General features: G+C 41.4%; 1 pseudogene; it reads right to left on the reverse strand.

Moving 5' to 3' along the window:
• Nucleotides 1–470: 470 nt before the first annotated feature.
• LOC141249480 (uncharacterized) lies at nucleotides 471–9123 on the reverse strand (annotated as a pseudogene).
• Nucleotides 9124–20002: the final 10879 nt, after the last annotated feature.

Here is a 20002-nt window from a genome sequence, read left to right on the forward strand (position 1 = left end):
GTCGAAGAGTAAGTTATATAATGATTCTTGTAATTATTGTCGGCTCAAGTATGAACGGAAGCTCGGTGGCGGAACCGGAACGTTAAAGAAGCATTTAAGGGCCCGCCACCCAGATCAGTGGAATTCAACAATACTAGGAGCACCGCCACCCGCCAGCTGCGCCAGGCCCCCTTCCCGAACCCGAAAGGACGACGAGGTAGACCCGCAATCGCAGGCACCGACGACACCGGCTGAATATTTACATTTTAATATTTACATTTTAACATTTACATTCAATATTTGCAAACTATAATACATAATAAAACAGCAAACTATAGAAACGCTAGAAAATATTTCCATTAATTAAAAAGCTTTTACACCCATTCAAAAAGTAGCTTCATATCTACAACAATATACAACTAATACCAAATCTTAAAAACATTCATTGACAATCACAGTATTATGGACAACGAAACTATAAAAAGACAACATTAAGCACGACGTTTACTCAATCTCCAAGAATTAGGCTCATGATATCTATCATAAAGCGGCTCAATCCGTTCTTGACGCTTATGATTACTCATCTTCTTCGGATCCGAACCCTTAAAAGATCCCTCAACAGTAACTTCTCGCATATACTCCTTTGTAGTCATCACCAATTCATGGTAAATAACCCAATCCGGTTGCCTCTGAAAAAGCACACTACTCGGATGAATATAAACCGATTGGTTCTCAACTACCGTTCTATACCCCCTTGTGGGTGTTTTCTCGCCGCGTTAAAGAAAAACCCAGCAGTTATCGCCTTTCTTATCTTGCTATAATCTCTTCTGCATCTCAATAAATCAAGCTTGTACTTATCCATTATACTCAAAAGCTGTTTTCTTACGTTCTGAGCTCTTCGTAACGATCTATACTGTACAAAATTCTCAAAACACCATGGCCCTGCAAAGTTCTTCGCCTTCCAAGCTTCGTATACTGACAGTAACGTTAGATGATCACCCTCCGGTTGAAAAAATTTGGCCTTACTCTAATCTGCCTGGGCTTGTTTTTCTCTGGGTCGGTAAAAGATATTACCGGTTTGAATCATAGCAATCATTGTCAATATCTCATCACTTCATTTCAGATCCACACTAGCGAGTAACATTTTAGATAAAGGAGGATCAAGAGGAAACTCTGCCATTTTTCTGCCGAGTTTAGTTAAAAGACCTTCATCATCCAAAGCACCTAAACTGTATAACTGTTGCATTTCTGAAATGAGTGCTTGTGGAGGAGGTGGGTCCATGAAATCAAATGAAAGAAGATCGTTTATCCCCATTGCCTTCATGTTAAGAGTGGTTGAACCGAGATTTATCCTCTGTATCTCTGGAACCGAAGTTGGTGACATTTCATTTCGGTATGCGCTTTCTGTATAAAGCCTGTAGCATTTCCCCGGTCCAGTTCGGCCAGCTCTGCCAGCTCGCTGTTTCGCAGAAGCTTGAGAAATCGGAGTAATTACAAGTGAATCTAAGCCCTGTTTCGGAGTATACACGTTCTGTTTGGAGAGTCCAAGATCAACCACGTAAAAGATTCCATCTATAGTCAATGAAGCTTCAACTATATTAGTTGATAGCATTATATCACAATGTATTGAGCGAATGGCATTATTGTAATTAGTAGTGATAGTTAGTTATGTTATCTATATAAATAGGTCGTTGTAATCAGTTCAACTTAATCAATCAGTTATATTGTTTTGTTCCTCCCTTCTCTCTATTTTCTATGGAATTGATTGGTAATATGGCATTAGAGCTGAAATAGTTCGAATCGTATTCCGCATATCTTTTCTTTCTTCCATTGAAGCACTATCTTCGTCTTCTCTGAAGCTTTGCTTCATTCTCGATTCATCTTTACAGCGAATTGATTCAATCCTTCATTTCATCTTACTTTTTCAAGATTTTGTCACAATCTGACCATCATCATGCCAATCAACACTGATTCACCTCCGACAAATGTCCCGCCGACAAATGTCTGTCAAGAAAACACAGAGCAGAATGTTCGCCGATTCACCGGAATAAGTCCCCTCGACAACAATCCCTACATTGTTGCATCTTTAGATCAACCAAGTGTATCGCTTGTGACCCCGGTTTTCTTTGGAAAAGACTATCGTGAATGGAGACAGGCGGTGAAGATTTCTCTATCAGCGAAAAACAAATGGTGTTTTGCTACAGGTTCTCTTCCTCGACCTACTGATTTGAATGGCCAGCTTCAAGAATTATGGAATAGGTGTAATGATCTTGTGTTGGCTTGGTTGATCAACTCGGTTTCATCTGGCATTCGGAGTAGTATCATCTACTAAGAAACGTCCAAAGAAATTTGGAGTGAATTGGAGGCGAGATTCGGTCAATCAAACAACTCACAAAAATATGCAATTCAAAAGAAATTGAATGCTAGTTCTCAAGTAAATCAAACGATCACGGCTTACATGACAACAATCAAGACTTTGTGGGATGAATTGAAGAATTTCAAGAAGCCTCCCGAATCGATGTGGTTCAACGCAGTGCACTTCGAAAGATAAGCTGATTCAATTCCTTATGGGAATTAATGATAGCTATGCTCCAATTCGAGGGCAGATTCTTACGATGAAGCCTCCACCGAAGGTTTCCACAACTTTCTCAATTCTTCTTCAAGAAGAATCACAAAGGGAGAACCATTCTTACTCAAAATTTTCTGATGCTACTTCACTTTATGCTAGTAACAATACTAATGTCAAACCTGATTATATGTCACGAAAAGGTTCTAATGTCACCTGCAGTCATTGCAAGAAAACTGACCACTCTATTGGTAAGTGTTACAGGCTTCACGGATTTCCTAATGTTTTCATATTCACAAAGAACAGGAAGCTGGTTGCTAATATGCAAACTGAAGAAGGAACTGATGGCAATGAAACTCCACTTCATGGTTTCACAACTGCTCAATGTCAACAATTATTGTCTCTTCTTCAAGGAAATTCTGGTCAAGATTCTTCTCAGATTTTTTGTGGTTCTGTAGATACAGTACAAACTGCTACCAATCCATCTAGCAGTTCTTTACACATGTTTAATGTGGCTGGTATGGTTTCTAAAGTTCATACTAATGTTCATTGGGTAATAGATAATGGAGCTAGTAGTCATATGCGCTCTGTTCGTTGTTTGTTCAAATCCTTAAACAAGTTAATAACTCTTATCAACATCATATTACCTAATGGCATGAAGTATGTTATAGATATGGAAGGTTCAGTACAGATAACTAAAAATATTGTACTTGGACATGTCTTATTTGTCCATCATTTCAAATTCAATTTGATACTAGTAAAGAAGTTAACAAGTCGGTTACAATGTAATCTACTTTTCTCACATTCTTCTTGCTTGTTGCAGGACCATTTAATGAACAAGCAACTGGTTCTTGGTAGTCCAGAAAATGGAATATACTTGTTACAATCTAATGCTTCCTATGTTGCAAATTCTGTTTCTCATTCTTCTTTACCTGCTCCTATGTTGTGGCATTTAAGATTGGGGCATTTACCCTTGTATAAACTCATGAAATTGTCTTTGTATGCACATTCAAAGGAATCACATAAATGAGATTTACTCTCTTTGTGAAATTTGTGCTAAGGCAAGATACCATAGATTACCTTTCCCTCACAGTACCATTACCAGTGAAGGTATCTTCGATTTAATTCACATAGAAACATGGGACCTTATCACACTTCAACTAGAGAAGGATATAGATATATTTTGACTGTGGTTGATGATTTCACTAGAACTACATGGACACATTTACTAGAACTAATGCATTCTCTTTTATACATTCCTTTGTAGAAATGGTTTCAACTCAGTTTGGAAAGAAAATAAAGATACTGAAGTCAGATAATGCACTTGAGCTTGGTTCAAGTCACATAACAACAAAATTTTTACAAAGTAAAGGCATCATTCATCAGACATCTTGTTCTTATACTCCGCAACAAAATGGAGTGGTTGAGAGGAAACATAGACACTTCTTAGAGACTTCTCGAGCTCTTTTATTCCAGTCTAGATTTCCAACATCTTATTGGAGAGATTGTGTCCTCACAGCCACTCACTTGATCAACATGTTCCCTTCACCAATATTTCAGCACAAATCACTCCATGAGATTCTGTTTAGGAAGAAGCCAGATTATGGTAGTATAAAAACTTTTGGCAGTTTATGTTACACTTCAACACTACTGCAAGGCAGAGATAAATTCAAAGTTAGAGCAGCAAAGTGCATCATGTTGGGGTATCCATTTGGAAAGAAATGATTCAAGCTACTCAATCTAGATACAAATGAGTTCTTTGTATCCATAGATGTAACTTTCCATGAGGATGTGTTTCCTTTTCTCCAGCAACAGAAAGTACCTACACTGACTTTTCCTGAACCAGATTCAGATTGTATGTTCAATGAGAGTGAAGCCATATCCATGAATGACAAAAGTAATGAAATTCTTGAACTCATTCCTGTTCATGAATCCATTCCTGCTCATGAACCCATTCCTGAACAATCACAACATCATATACCTTCTACTAGACCTTCCAGAATTCACAAAGCACCTGCCTACCTTAATGATTATTACTGTTCTTTTGTTGCAACAGAAAAGGAACACAGTTGTTGTCCTCACACTCTAACATCACTCATACCTGAAGCTTTTTGTTTCCACTCTATCACATCTCATCTTATCCAGAATGAGACTGAAACAAAGAGCTATAAAGCTGCTAGTATGGATCCTAGGTGGGTACAAGCAATGCATGGTGAGTTCAAAGCCCTTGATTTAAACAAGACATGGGTTGTAGTAGATCTACCAGAAGGAAAGAAACCTATTGGTTGCAAGTGGGTGTTCAAGATAAAGAAGAAAGCAGATGGCAGTATTGAAAGATTCAAAGCAAGGCTTGTTGTTCAGGGTTTTACTCAAAAAGAAGGCATTGACTATGCAGAGAAATTTTCACCAGTGGTTAAGACTACAACTATTAGATGTTTTGTGAGCATTGCAATCAAGAAGAATTGGAAGATATTTCAGTTAGATGTAAACAATGCTTTCCTTCACGGAGAGTTACATGAGGAAGTCCACATGACAATGCCACAAGGGCTCATCTGTGATGATAATAACAAGGTTTGTAAACTGCAAAAATCCTTGTATGGCCTCAAGCAAGCATCAAGACAGTGATATGCCAGACTATCTACTACACTAAGGAACAAAGGTTACAAGCAGTCCCTTAATTATAACTCTTTATTTCACAAAAAGGTGATCAATCTGTGTTTCTAATCATATATATGGACGATATATTGATAAATGGAGATGACATAGAAGAAATACATGCTTTGAAAGCATACTTTGATATGGAATTCAAGATTAAAGACTTAGGACAACTCAGTTATTTTCTAGGTATTGAATTCATTACACATTCAGAAGGAATTCTCCTAACACAAAGGAAGTACATCTCAGAGTTACTAAATGACTTTGAGTGCAGTGAACTACAACCTTTGTCTACTCCTATGGAATATCACAAGAAATTAAGCCCAATTGAAGGTGAGCTCATCTCAGATGCTTCATACTGTAGGAAGCTCATAGGCAAGCTTAATTTCCTTGTGCATACTAGACCTGATTTGGCTTTCACAGTACAACATCTGAGTCAATTTCTTCAGAACCCAAGACAACCACATCTGGATGCTGCATTTCACACATTGAGATATCTGAAAGGTACTTCCTCACTTGGCATTCTTTTGTCCAAAATCCAAAGTTACTCACTACAAGCTTTTTGTGATGCTGATTGGGCCTCATGTCCACACTCAAGAAAATCAGTCTCTGGTTTCATAACATTTTTTGGAGGAGCTTCCATCTCATGGAAAAGCAAGAAACATCAAACTGTACCCCTTTCTTCTGCTGAAGCTTAGTAAAGATCCATGAGAAGAGTGTGTGCTGAGTTAGCTTGGCTCTCCAGACTCTTCATTGAGTTTGACATCCCGGATATCACACCAATGGAATTGAAGTGTGACAGTCTAGTAGCCATGTACATTGCTAGAAATCTTGTTTATTATGAAAGGACGAAACACGTTGATCTAGACTGCCACTTTGTTAGGAAAAAGCTCTTAGATGGGCTAATCTCTCTCACATATGTTTTTACAAAACACGAGCTGGCTGACATCTTAACAGAACCCCTCACCGGTATTCAACACAAGGAACTACTATTCAAGTTGGGAATTGTCTCACCACTTCCAACGTGAGGGGACATGACAGCATTATATCACTATGTATTGAGCGAATGACATTATTATAATTAGTAGTGATAGTTAGTTAATTTTGTTATCTATATAAACAACTCGTTGTAATCAGTTCAACTTAAACAATCAGTCATATTGTTATGTTCCTCTCTTCTCTCTATTTTTCTATCGAATTGATTGGGACATTAGTAGCCACCACAACTTTTCGCTTACCAGGTGGGACCGGTTCAAAGATCCTAGACTGCATTTCACTCGGAAGAGCGATGTAAACCGGTAAAATGATTAACTCCGGTACATCTTTTCCTAACGCCTTCATCTTCTCAAAATGACATTGAACGCGTAATCGATTTCTTCTTGCCCGGTTAAAAACACAAAGAATATCACCGTCAGGCTCTGTTAAATGAATCTGAAGAACTGTTATCAGATATGCGTCAAGATAATTTGTTTCTGGCTGTTTGGTACAGAAAATCTCAACGGGAAACGTTTTTCCAGGTATACTCAAGATATTATAAACCCGGAAAATTTCTCGGCATCTAAAGTGGCTGAGGTGACAATCAAACGAAGATCAGATCTTCGTTTCAAAAGCTGTTTCAGCAGATAAAAAATAAGATCAGTGTATATAGTTCTTTCATGAGCTTCGTCAAGCATTACTACTGAGTAATGAGAAAGACTATCGTCGATTAAAATCTCCTTCAAGAGCATGCCATCTGTAATATACTTAATCATTGTTTCGGGTCCCTTACAATCTTCAAATCTTATACCGTATTCAACTTCTTCCCCAAGTCGACAACCGAATTCTTCAGATACCCTTTTATCCACAGACATTGCAGCAACTCTACGTGGTTAAGTACATGCAATTTTCCTCCGAGTTGTGTATCCAGATTCGGCTCAGTACTGTGTAACCTGAGTGGTTTTACCTGATCCGGTCTCACCAATAACTACTAAAACCTGATTATCATGGACAACCTGGACTAAACATTTTTTCAGTTTGTAAATAGTCAAGCTCTCTCTCTGTTCTTGTATCAAAAGCTTGGATTTCTGGCCAAAGGTTAATGCCTTGCCGTATGCTCTTTTTTCTACTCTGGCATATTGTAAGCTGATAATCCCGCACCTCTCATCTCTTGTGCTAGATGCCTTTCTCCTGTTTCGGGCATTGGGTCCTCCCATGGACAATTAAGATCTTTCGGTATTGAGTAAGGCATTGTTCTCTGTTGTTGTTCACGTACTTCTCTTCTCTCCTTTATAAGTGGTGAGGGCTAAGGTCGTTGTCCTTATAAAAGATACCCAACTAAAGAATTCACTAGTAAAGTGGTAACTAGGGGTCGAATTCCAAGAGAGCCAGAACGATAATTTATTTCCTATTATGTAACCAAGTAATAACAATTGGGAGTTTGTATGATCTTAATTAACTAAGCAATTAAGCAAGTATGAAAGAATATGTTGATTGGATTGTAAAAAATTATGGGTATGAAGCTCACTCCTCTAGCATCAGCGCATTATTCAATTGGAATGTTGGTCATCGAATTCTAATTACTTATACTCTGAATTGGTTAAACCGGTTGTCCTACTCTTTGTTCGTAAATAGCAACTAGTCCAAATAGTCCTAGAGACCCTTATTATGCAATAACCAAGGAAATCCCAAGATTCAAAAGCACAACAGCATGAAGATCAAATATAAGTAGGCCTATGCAATACCGTTGGCAAATCGCCGATACTCGACACAGGTTTATAATCTCTACAAAATAAGCACTCACAAATAGTCTATGCAAATCATGCTCGCGACCTAAAGGCAAGACTTTTCAAATCGAATTATCTAGCCTAGCAATATGATGGATAATAATCAACCTAGTTTGCAAGCTAGATAAAATCAAGATCAATCAATGATACTAATAAAGCACAAGAGATTATAAAACAATCCTGAAATTAAACTTAGAACATAAGCGTTAGAATTCTCACAACAAACCTAGAACAATGACTTCAGCCTAAAAAGTGAACTATGATGAACTTAGCCAGACATAGCCATAGAAAGCAATGAATACATATGAATGATGATGGGAAAACAAACTAGGGGAGATGAATGAAGGTGGAACAAAGGTGGAATCTTTCTCTGGCTGCTGCTGAATTCTACGTAAATGAAAGAATGAATGAATGATTCTAACCTAATTTTCTAAGCCTTATATAGTCTCTAATAAAAGGGAATTAAAAGAAATGCAAATAAATACAAAGATGTGGAAATAACTAATAAAATCTCGGACTAAATCTTCAATTCTGGGTCGTCCGTGTCCGCGTCACGATCGTGACACAGGGGTCACGATCGTGATCTTTCTCCAGTTCTCAGTCTTGTGTTGGTCACGATCGTGACAGGGCCTCTCGGTCGTGACACCTCAACTTCGGCTAAGTCACGGTCGTGACATCTCTGTCTCGGTCGTGACGTCTTCAACTGAGGTTGATTCCTGGTCGTGATGCTCCATCTCGGTCGCGACTTCTTCTCCTGAGATGGACTTCTAACTTCTGCAAGCGTCGAGGCAGCTCGGCTTCACCTCTCGGCTTCTCCTGGGGTGTAGGCGTGAATATTTCCTCTAGCTCCATCCCGAATGCACTAAAAGTGAGCACAAACGGGATCTCTGTAATAAAACCACTAAAAACCACTTACGAGCATCCCGCTAATCCATAACAAGCTCGTAAACCGGATTGGAGTCATGAAACCACAAGCTCGTAAACGGGATCTCTGTAATAAAACCACAAGCGGTTTGGAGTCATGAACATCAGCACTAGGTCTCAGTCGAGATAGTTGGTGATGATCGTGATGGTGAAAAATGGGGATTAGTCTTGGTCGTGACACAGTTTCACGGTCGTGACCTTCTTCGTCAACTTTTTCGGAAACCAAATCACCGTCATCTCGATCGTGATGCCTTTGTCTCGATCGTGACGTTTCCCCTGAGGCCAAATCTCGATCCTGACACCCCTGTCTCGATCGTGACACCTATTCAGACTCCTTTCGCATCATCTCTTCATCCAGCTTTTCATCGAGTTTTCGTCCGCTTCTCAAGTGCACAACGCTAACGTTCTCTCTTCGATTTCTCTTGGTTTGAGAGGGCAGGTTCCTCGAGTTTTGTTCAGTGAGGTTAGAGATAGCTTCGGCAATTTGCCCACATTGTTTCTCGGGATTCTTTATGCTTGATTCTGTCTTTTGGACATGAGTGGTGAAGTGCTGGGTCAAAGATTTGAGCATTTCCTCTGTAGATGGCCCCTGTGGCTTTGGTGGGTATGGGGCGCGATAGTGGTTATTGTACTGATATTGTTGATTCTACCCACCAGCCGGTTCGCTCCATCTAAAACCAGGATGATCAGTTGTTGTTGTTATTATCTCTCTGATTGTAGTTGTTGTTGTTCTCATACCGAGGTCTGGAAGGCCCAAAACCTCCCACATCGTGCACTTCAACAATAGTTGGATCTTGCAATTGCGGGCACACATTAGTGTGATGACTGTCATACGCGCAAATACCGCATAGTCGTGCTGGCTTCTGATTACCAAGGGTGATACTCTTGATCATACTCTTTAACTCAGCGATCTCACTCTTCCATCCAGGATCTTCGGAACTCACAGCGTTAGCTCCTTTCTTTGTATACGTCCTCCCAAAACTCCTAGTCCCTTCAGCAATTTTGTTTGTTCTGACTCTGGCTTCAGCAGGAGTCAAATTCAGCACACTCCCATTACAAGCAACGTCTACTAGCCTTCTCTCATTATCAAGTAACCCATTGTCAAGGTGGGTCACCAAGCCTTTCTCCTCAAACCCATGTAATGAGCAGCTAGCGCATAATCTCGCGAATCTTTCGACATAGTCGTACAGCGACTCGTCATCATGTTGCTCCACCATAGCAATCGCTCTTTTCAAAGCAACCGCCTTCTTGAAAGGGAAATACTTACTAAGGAAGGCTTTGTGTAGCTTCTCCCAAGTGTCGATACTCCCTGTGGGTAGAAAATAGTACCATTGTCGCGCACTATCCTTCAGCGTAAGACCAAAAGCTCTCATCTTAATCTGCTCTTCGGTGATGTTACTCGGCTTACTGCAGCGGCAGATGTCGTGAAACTCACTCAGATGAATAATCGGGTCTTCCCCAACCAGGCCATGGAATTTCGGTAGAAGATTGATGAAACCAGTCTTGAGCTCGAACGTGACACCAACATTTAGGGCACAACATTACTCCTAGGTGTTGTTGCATAAGGTCTGGGTCTGTAAGTTCTCGCAGCGTTTGATTTCCATCCATGTTGTCAATCACCAAGTCGTGAATACCTTGCCTCAAAGTCTGCAAAAACGTCCGCTCTATTTCTGGATCGTAAACAAATAAATCTGGATCAGTAGCGCGAGTGTGGACCATAAGATAGGTCCACACTAAAGTAATAACACAAAAAGAAATAAACTATAATACTTGGCTCCCCGACAACGACGCCAAAATTTGATGAGGGCTAAGGTCGTTGTCCCTATCAAAGATACCCAACTAAAGAATCCACTAGTAAAGTGGTAAGCAGGGATCGAATCCTAAGAGAACCAGAACGATAGTTTATTTCCTATTATGTAACCAAGTAGTAACAATTGAGGGTTTGTATGATCTTAATTAACTAAGCAATTAAGCAAGTATGAAAGCAATATGTTGATTGGGTTGTAAACAATTATGGGTATGAAGCTCACTCCTCTAGCATCAGCGCATTATTCAATTGGAATGTTGGTCATCGAATTCTAATTACTTATATCCTGAATTGGTTAATTCGGTTGTCCTACTCTTTGTTCGTAAATAACAACTAGTCCAAATAGTCCTAGAGATCTTTATTATGCAATAAACAAGGAAATCCCAAGATTCAAAAGCACAACATCATGAAGATCAAAGATAAGTAGGCCTATGCAATACCATTGGCAAATCGCCGAAACTCGACACGGGTTTATAATCTCTACACAATAAGCACTCGCAAATAGTCTATGCAAATCATGCTCGCTACCTAAAGACAAGACTTTTCAAATCGAATTATCTAGCCTAGCAATATGATGGATAATAATCAACCTAGTTTGCAACCTAGATAAAATCAAGATCAATTAATGATACTAATAAAGCACAAGAGATTATATAACAATCCTGAAATTAAACTTAGAACATAAGCGTTAGAATTCTCACAACAAACGTAGAACAATGGCTTCAACCTAAAGAGTGAACTATGATGAACTTAGTCAGACATAGCCATAGAAAACAATGAATACATATGAATGATGAAGGGAAAACAAACCAGGGGAGATGAATGAAGGTGGAACAAAGGTGGAAGCTTTCTCTGGCTGCTGCTGAATTCTACGTAAATGAAAGAATGAATGAATGATTCTAACCTAGATTTCTAAGCCTTATATAGTTTCTAATAAAAGGGAATTAAAATAAATGCAAATAAATCAAAAGATGTGGAAATAACTAATAAAATCTCGGACTAAATCTTCAATTCTGGGTCGTCCGTGTCTGCGTCACGATCGTGACACAGGGGTCACGATCGTGATCTTTCTCCAGTTCTCAGTCTTGTGTTGGTCACGATCGTGATAGGGCCTCTCGGTCGTGACACCTCAACTTCGGCTAAGTCACGGTCGTGACATCTCTGTCTCGGTCGTGACGTCTTCAACTGAGGTTGATTCCTGGTCGTGATGCTCCATCTCGGTCGTGACTTCTTCTCCTGAGATGGACTTCTAACTTCTGCAAGCGTCGAGGCAGCTCGGCTTCACCTCTCGGCTTCTCCTGGGGTGTAGGCGTGGAATACTTCCTCTAGCTCCATCCCGAATGCACTAAAAGTGAGCACAAGCGGGATCTCCGTAATAAAACCACTAAAAACCGCTTACGAGCATCCCGCTAATCCATAAATGAACTCCAAACTGGATTCTGGGCATACCACTAGTTAAGCACCTAAACACCACTAAACCTAATCTAATAGTCGCTAGTTAACACCATATAACAAGCTCCGATCAAACTTCCCCACACTTAAATCTTGCTCGTCCTCAAGTAAGCAAATGAAACTCACTCCTCCTATAAGCACAAAGGTCTGTAGTAAGCGTAGGGACAGTCTGCTAGCGACTATACTTCAAACTCCAAGTGTAAACGAGCACTAACCTAACTCTGATCTATCTCCTTATCTCTCTGAGATGACCTACCCAAATCCCTCCTTATGTATCCACTTCATATGTCACCACTCCATAGTAATAATCAAATCGAACCAAGTGATGCGGAATAAAGCGCAAGTGGACTCCTAATCTCCTCTAAGGGTAAGGGTACATATATAATGATAATGAAGATAAAAATCGAGACTCCCACTCGCTTATACACTTCTTATACCTCCTCTTCAATTAATGTCCTAAACCACTAATCAATGTCATCAAACCATACATCACAACCACCAATCCTAATCAAGAAATCTGCATAGCACAACCATGACAATCTGCATCCAACTCCAAGAAATAGAAACCTAATCCTAGAATCTAATACAATCGCCAATAATGTGTAAGAAATCTCATGAAATAGTGAAAGGGTGAGCATGCGAAGTATGGATGGCAATAAGCTCAAAGACAGAAGAATAAAAGGCCAATTACTAACTTCTTATCCCTCCTTGGTGAATCCTAAAACCCGAGACAACCCTTCAACTCCCTTCTTATGTCTCCGACGTCAATAAATGATGTAATCAATCTAACCAAGTAGTCAAATAATCACAAACAATGTAATCCGACGCCCATTCGGGTTTTCTCCAAAATTCTCTAAAGTGGTAGTAACTATTTTTTTCTTCTTTTCTTTCTTTATTTTCAGGCACCCACCTTTTCCTTTTTATCCATTTTTACTTGCCTAGTTCTTTTGTTCTTTTTTTTTGTTGGAGCCCCCTTTTCGATCCAATCACTTCTTACTCTCCTGGGTTTTTCTGATTTTTTTTCTTTTTAATAATAATAAAGTAAAGGTTCAAGAAATATCCGATACAGACTCGATAGATAGAAAAACAACAAAAACATCAGCAGAATAGACTCAAAACCATAAAAATATCAACAGAATAGTAAAGCACCAAAAACATCAACAGAAAACACCTAAACAAGTCAACTCCTCTCCCCACACTTGAATCGCGCATTGTCCTCAATGTAGAAAAAGAGGACACCATAAAAAGGGAAGAGGAATAAGACATCCCAAATCACTCGTCGGCGTTGTCGTCGTCATCGTCGGCGGCGGCGGCGGCACTAGGCGTAGGGTTGGAGTAATTTGCTCTAGCATACTCCCACCGCTGATCCTGTATCAACCATTGTTGGTGCTGGAACTCTTGGTCGCGCTACATCTGCTCACGCAAGCTCATCATGTCGGCTCGGAACTCTCGCTAATTTTGGCAGATCTCCTGCTGCGTGGTCATCATCATCCCCATCTGCTGAGACAGCTGGCACATCTGTTGCGCTATCTGCGTCCGCCAATACTGCTCATCAGAGTAGCTCTGAGAGCCAGAGACACTTGCGCCGGCGTCGGAGTATGTATGCGTCTGCTCGGGCGTGGGGACGAAGGTAGGAGCAGGGGTAGAAGTGCGTGCAAGAGATGGGGCAGGGATTGGGAAGTGCTGACCTGCGGGGACAACGTCAGGAGGAATGTACATCTCAGCCCATGTGCTAAATACCACGTGCTCCTCTCTCGGAAACTTGATCTGATAGCCCCGCCCGAACTGGTATCTGAGCGATCCGTCCTTCCATTTAGCCACATGTTCCGCACACACCAGGTCTCATCATATAGACAGCTCCCCAAGATAGGCTGATCACGCGGGTTACACCCCGCTTCGATTGCAAGAAGGGTGATCATCCCCCCTACAACGATATCACCAAAATGCGCCTTCCACGATTCTAGACAAGCTTGCACAAACTGCGTCGGCCAATCCGGAACATAAAACTCACATTCAGCTGAGAACGCATACATCAAGAACAGCTGACTCACCGAGATCTTACTGTTCTCGGCCCTATTCCCAAAACACATTGCCACACCTTGTGGATAAGGCGCCATGGCGGGAAAGCGATGGCTGTATCTGAGGTGTGTTTGGCATCATACGACTCACCCAAACCACGCGTCCACCATTCGGTTACTGTCTCGTTATCGATGTCGTCGTCCCATTTTGCCGCTTTGGTCACCCCTAACGCGTGGGCGATCTGATCATGATTCAGCGTCCATTTCTTTTTATTCGACCGCCATTCGATGGATATGATCTTTTAGCTCCGGTCGTCTTGACAGATCGTCAGGGATTTCAGAAATTCACGGGTGAAATTCGGGAAGGTGGGCGCACTTAGCCCCAAGAAACCTCCCAACCTTGCTTTGGCAAACATCCCTTGGGTCACATCTCATAAACCCAAACTATATAATAAGGTTGTATCCGGAAATCGTGTCTGGAACACGTCCTTGTTGTTGACAATACGGCCGATCTCGTCGGAATTTCTTCGTTGCCTTTTAGGAGCCATAGCACAGAATCCAAGCACAATCCCAGCAATATATAGTGGTCACCGCCACAAATGAACAAGATTGACCGCTAGATGATACCTGAACGACGACAAACGCAAAGTGGATTGAGCGTGAACTAGGACCGTATCACGATCGTGATGGGGATGTCTCGGTCGTGATCATTCAATTGGGAGCAAATCTCGATCGTGATGGAGGCATCTCGATCGTGACAAGTGGGAGTTCATTGTGTGTCGACTGAGACCGTGTCTCGATCGTGATGGTTGGGTCTCGGTCGTGACATGTTAAGTTCGACCGAGATTTCGAATCTTCTCCTCACGTGGTGGCTTTGTTCCCTCTCTTCTTCGAACACCGCTTCAAGGGTCGAATGTATAGCTCAAATCCAGTGGTTTAGTGTCGATTTGGTGGAGGAAAAGGTGGATTTGAGGTAGATTTGTGAAATTTGGTGTTTAGGGTTCTTGAGTGAAATTGGTGATTTGAGGGTGAATATGAGGGGGATTAGTGAAGAGAATGATGGTAAGGGTTGTGTGTAGAGATTGTGAGTGGATTTTATGTGGAATGATGGTGAAAATCTTGAGTTTTCGGTAGCAATGGAGATTTAGGTGTTTTAGGGAAGAAGGAGAAGAAGAAAGTTGGGGGGGGGGGGTAATTATGAGGTCTCGGTCGTGAGGGAAGGGGTAGAGGAGTTAGGGCCGACTGCGGGTAAAAAGCGTGGGCTGATGTGGATTTTGTGATTTAAATTTTTTTATATGCGGATGTCACGATCGTGACATAGTGTCACGATCGTGACACGTGTAGCTGAGGGAGATTGGTGTTGTTTTTACTCCTCCGATGGCTTCCTACATGCTAGCTCGCGATTTTCCCTGAAAAAGAAATAAAAACAAAACAAAATAATGGGAGAAACGTCAGTAATGCTCCCTCAGGTTGCCTCCCGATCAGCGCATTAGTTATCGTCGTGGGACTACGTAAAATGAATCAACCAGCGTCTTTCGGTCCCTTTGGAACCTCTGATTTCAGAATTTCTTGTATGAACCAATCATGGAAGGGTTTGAACTTTAGGCCATTCACCTCTGCAACTCTCCACCTTCGCTTTACCTTTTTCTTCTTACTTCCCCACACTTCGACTCAACTTGGGGCCGTGCATTTGCTTTCTTTGTAACTTGCACAACAGTACTAGAAGGTTTCTCGCCTTGTGTGGTTAGAGAGGTGGGGCTACCGCCAAAAGCAGAATTAGGGAGTGGGGCGCGCAGTGCATCCGAACATAGTTCGGGGGATTTAATAACCTTATAAATAGAAAATAATGAGCTATCATCCGGGGGTTGTGTCGTAGCTTCATATATGTTAAAACTAACAACATCTCGGTCAAACTCGAGTGTAAGCGCCCCGGTGTCTGAAATCTAACTTAGTTTTGCCTGTCCTCATGAAGGGTCTACCCAGAAGGATAGATGCAGCCTGCGCATCATGATTCATATCTAACACATAAAAATCCGCAGGAAATACAAGATTATCCACCATAACCAACACATCTTTGATTATCCCTTTCGGGTAAACCATAGACCTGTCAGCTAGCTGAATTACAATTCCTGTTTCATTCAAAGGTCCTAATCCTAGCGACTTGTATAACGAATAAGACACAACATTAATATAAGCACCCAAATCTAGCATGGCCCTATCAATCTTAGTCTTACCAATAGTACATGGGATACTAACCATACCTGGGTCCGAGCACTTAGTTGGTATCTTCTGCTGGATGGCCGCAAAAACTCTCTCGCTTACCCGCACCTTTTATTTTCCTTTAAGCTTCTGGTTCCTCTTCATGGTGCATAGCTCCTTCAAGAACTTAGCATAACGGGGAACACTCTAGACGAGTTTAAGCAAAGGGATGTTTACCTCACACTTACTAAATGTTTCGCAGATTTCCTTGTCGTTCGCAGGTCTGTGCGTGCTTTCAAAGCTTCTGGGAATGGTGTAGGTGGTTTCTCGGAGTACAACGGAGGGAAATTTGGCCTCACATAGTTTTCTTGCCTCAACTTGAAGTCACCTCTGCCCTCATAATCGTCGTCAGCATTTAGCGGTTTGGAGTCATGAACATCAGCACTAGGTCTCAGTCGAGATAGTTGGTCATGATCGTGATGGTGAAAAATGGGATTAGTCTTGGTCGTGACACAGTTTCACGGTCGTGACCTTCTTCGTCAACTTTTTCGGAAACCAAATCACCGTCATCTCGATCGTGATGCCTTTGTCTCGATCGTGACATTTCCCCTGAGGCCAAATCTCGATCCTGACACCCCTGTCTCGATCGTGACACCTATTCAGACTCCTTTCGCATCATCTCTTCTTCCAGCTTTTCATCGAGTTTTCGTCCGCTTCTCAAGTGCACAACGCTAACGTTCTCTCTTCGATTTCTCTTGGTTTGAGAGGGCAGGTTCCTCGAGTTTTGTTCAGTGAGGTTAGAGATAGCTTCGGCAATTTGCCCACATTGTTTCTCGGGATTCTTTATGCTTGATTCTGTCTTTTGGACATGAGTGGTGAAGTGCTGGGTCAAAGATTTGAGCATTTCCTCTGTAGATGGCCCCTGTGGCTTTGGTGGGTATGGGGCACGATAGTGGTTATTGTACTGATATTGTTGATTCTACCCACCAGCCGGTTCGCTCCATCTAAAACCAGGATGATCAGTTGTTGTTGTTATTATCTCGCTGATTGTAGTTGTTGTTGTTCTCATACCGAGGTCTGGAAGGCCCAAAACCTCCCACAGCGTGCACTTCAACAATAGTTGGATCTTGCAATTGCGGGCACACATTAGTGTGATGACTGTCATACGCGCAAATACCGCATAGTCGTGCTGGCTTCTGATTACCAAGGGTGATACTCTTGATCATACTCTTTAACTCAGCGATCTCACTCTTCCATCCAGGATCTTCGGAACTCACAGCGTTAGCTCCTTTCTTTGTATACGTCCTCCCAAAACTCCTAGTCCCTTCAGCAATTTCGTTTGTTCTGACTCTGGCTTCAGCATGAGTCAAATTCAGCACACTCCCATTACAAGCAACGTCTACTAGCCTTTTCTCATTATCAAGTAACCCATTGTCAAGGTGGGTCACCAAGCCTTTCTCCTCAAACCCATGTAATGAGCAGCTAGCGCATAATCTCGCGAATCTTTCGACATAGTCATACAGCGACTCGTCATCATGTTGCTCCACCATAGCAATCGCTCTTTTCAAAGCAACTGCCTTCTTGGAAGGGAAATACTTACTAAGGAAGGCTTTGTGTAGCTTCTCCCAAGTGTCGATACTCCCTGTGGGTAGAAAATAGTACCATTGTCGCGCACTATCCTTCAGCGTAAGACCAAAAGCTCTCATCTTAATCTGCTCTTCGGTGATGTTACTCGGCTTACTGCAGCTGCAGATGTTGTGAAACTCACTCAGATGAATAATCGGGTCTTCCCCAACCAGGCCATGGAATTTCGGTAGAAGATTGATAAAACCAATCTTGAGCTCGAACGTGACACCAACATTTAGGGCACAACATTACTCCTAGGTGTTGTTGCATCAGGTCTGGGTCTGTAAGTTCTCGCAGCGTTTGATTTCCATCCATGTTGTCAATCACCAAGTCGTGAATACCTTGCCTCAAAGTCTGCAAAAACGTCCGCTCTATTTCTGGATCGTAAACAAATAAATCTGGATCAGTAGCGCGAGTGTGGACCATAAGATAGGTCCACACTAAAGTAATAACACAAAAAGAAATAAACTATAATACTTGGCTCCCCGACAACGACGCCAAAATTTGATGAGGGCTAAGGTCGTTGTCCCTATCAAAGATACCCAACTAAAGAATCCACTAGTAAAGTGGTAAGCAGGGATCGAATCCTAAGAGAACCAGAACGATAGTTTATTTCCTATTATGTAACCAAGTAGTAACAATTGAGGGTTTGTATGATCTTAATTAACTAGCAATTAAGCAAGTATGAAAGCAATATGTTGATTGGGTTGTAAACAATTATGGGTATGAAGCTCACTCCTCTAGCATCAGCGCATTATTCAATTGGAATGTTGGTCATCGAATTCTAATTACTTATATCCTGAATTGGTTAATCTGGTTGTCCTACTCTTTGTTCGTAATAACAACTAGTCCAAATAGTCCTAGAGATCTTTATTATGCAATAAACAAGGAAATCCCAAGATTCAAAAGCACAACATCATGAAGACCAAAGATAAGTAGGCCTATGCAATACCATTGGCAAATCGCCGAAACTCGACACGGGTTTATAATCTCTACACAATAAGCACTCGCAAATAGTCTATGCAAATCATGCTCGCTACCTAAACACAAGACTTTTCAAATCGAATTATCTAGCCTAGCAATATGATGGATAATAATCAACCTAGTTTGCAACCTAGATAAAATCAAGATCAATTAATGATACTAATAAAGCACAAGAGATTATATAACAATCCTGAAATTAAACTTAGAACATAAGCGTTAGAATTCTCACAACAAACCTAGAACAATGGCTTCAACCTAAAGAGTGAACTATGATGAACTTAGTCAGACATAGCCATAGAAAACAATGAATACATATGAATGATGATGGGAAAACAAACCAGGGGAGATGAATGAAGGTGGAACAAAGGTGGAAGCTTTCTCTAGCTGCTGCTGAATTCTACGTAAATGAAAGAATGAATGAATGATTCTAACCTAGATTTCTAAGCCTTATATAGTTTCTAATAAAAGGGAATTAAAATAAATGCAAATAAATCAAAAGATGTGGAAATAACTAATAAAATCTCGGACTAAATCTTCAATTCTGGGTCGTCCGTGTCTGCATCACGATCGTGACACAGGGTCACGATCGTGATCTTTCTCCAGTTCTCAGTCTTGTGTTGGTCACGATCGTGACAGGGCCTCTCGGTCGTGACACCTCAACTTCGGCTAAGTCACGGTCGTGACATCTCTGTCTCGGTCGTGACGTCTTCAACTGAGGTTGATTCCTGGTCGTGATGCTCCATCTCGGTCGTGACTTCTTCTCTTGAGATGGACTTCTAACTTCTGCAAGCGTCGAGGCAGCTCGGCTTCACCTCTCGGCTTCTCCTGGGGTGTAGGCGTGGAATACTTCCTCTAGCTCCATCCCGAATGCACTAAAAGTGAGCACAACGGGATCTCCGTAATAAAACCACTAAAAACCGCTTACGAGCATCCCGCTAATCCATAAATGAACTCCAAACCGGATTCTGGGCATACCACTAGTTAAGCACCTAAACACCACTAAACCTAATCTAATAGTCGCTAGTTAACA

Source organism: Phyllobates terribilis, unplaced genomic scaffold, assembly GCF_046119375.1.
Source record: "Phyllobates terribilis strain yellow unplaced genomic scaffold, ASM4611937v1 Scaffold_4606__1_contigs__length_59005, whole genome shotgun sequence".
In the NCBI taxonomy this organism is placed as follows: Eukaryota; Metazoa; Chordata; class Amphibia; order Anura; family Dendrobatidae; genus Phyllobates; species Phyllobates terribilis.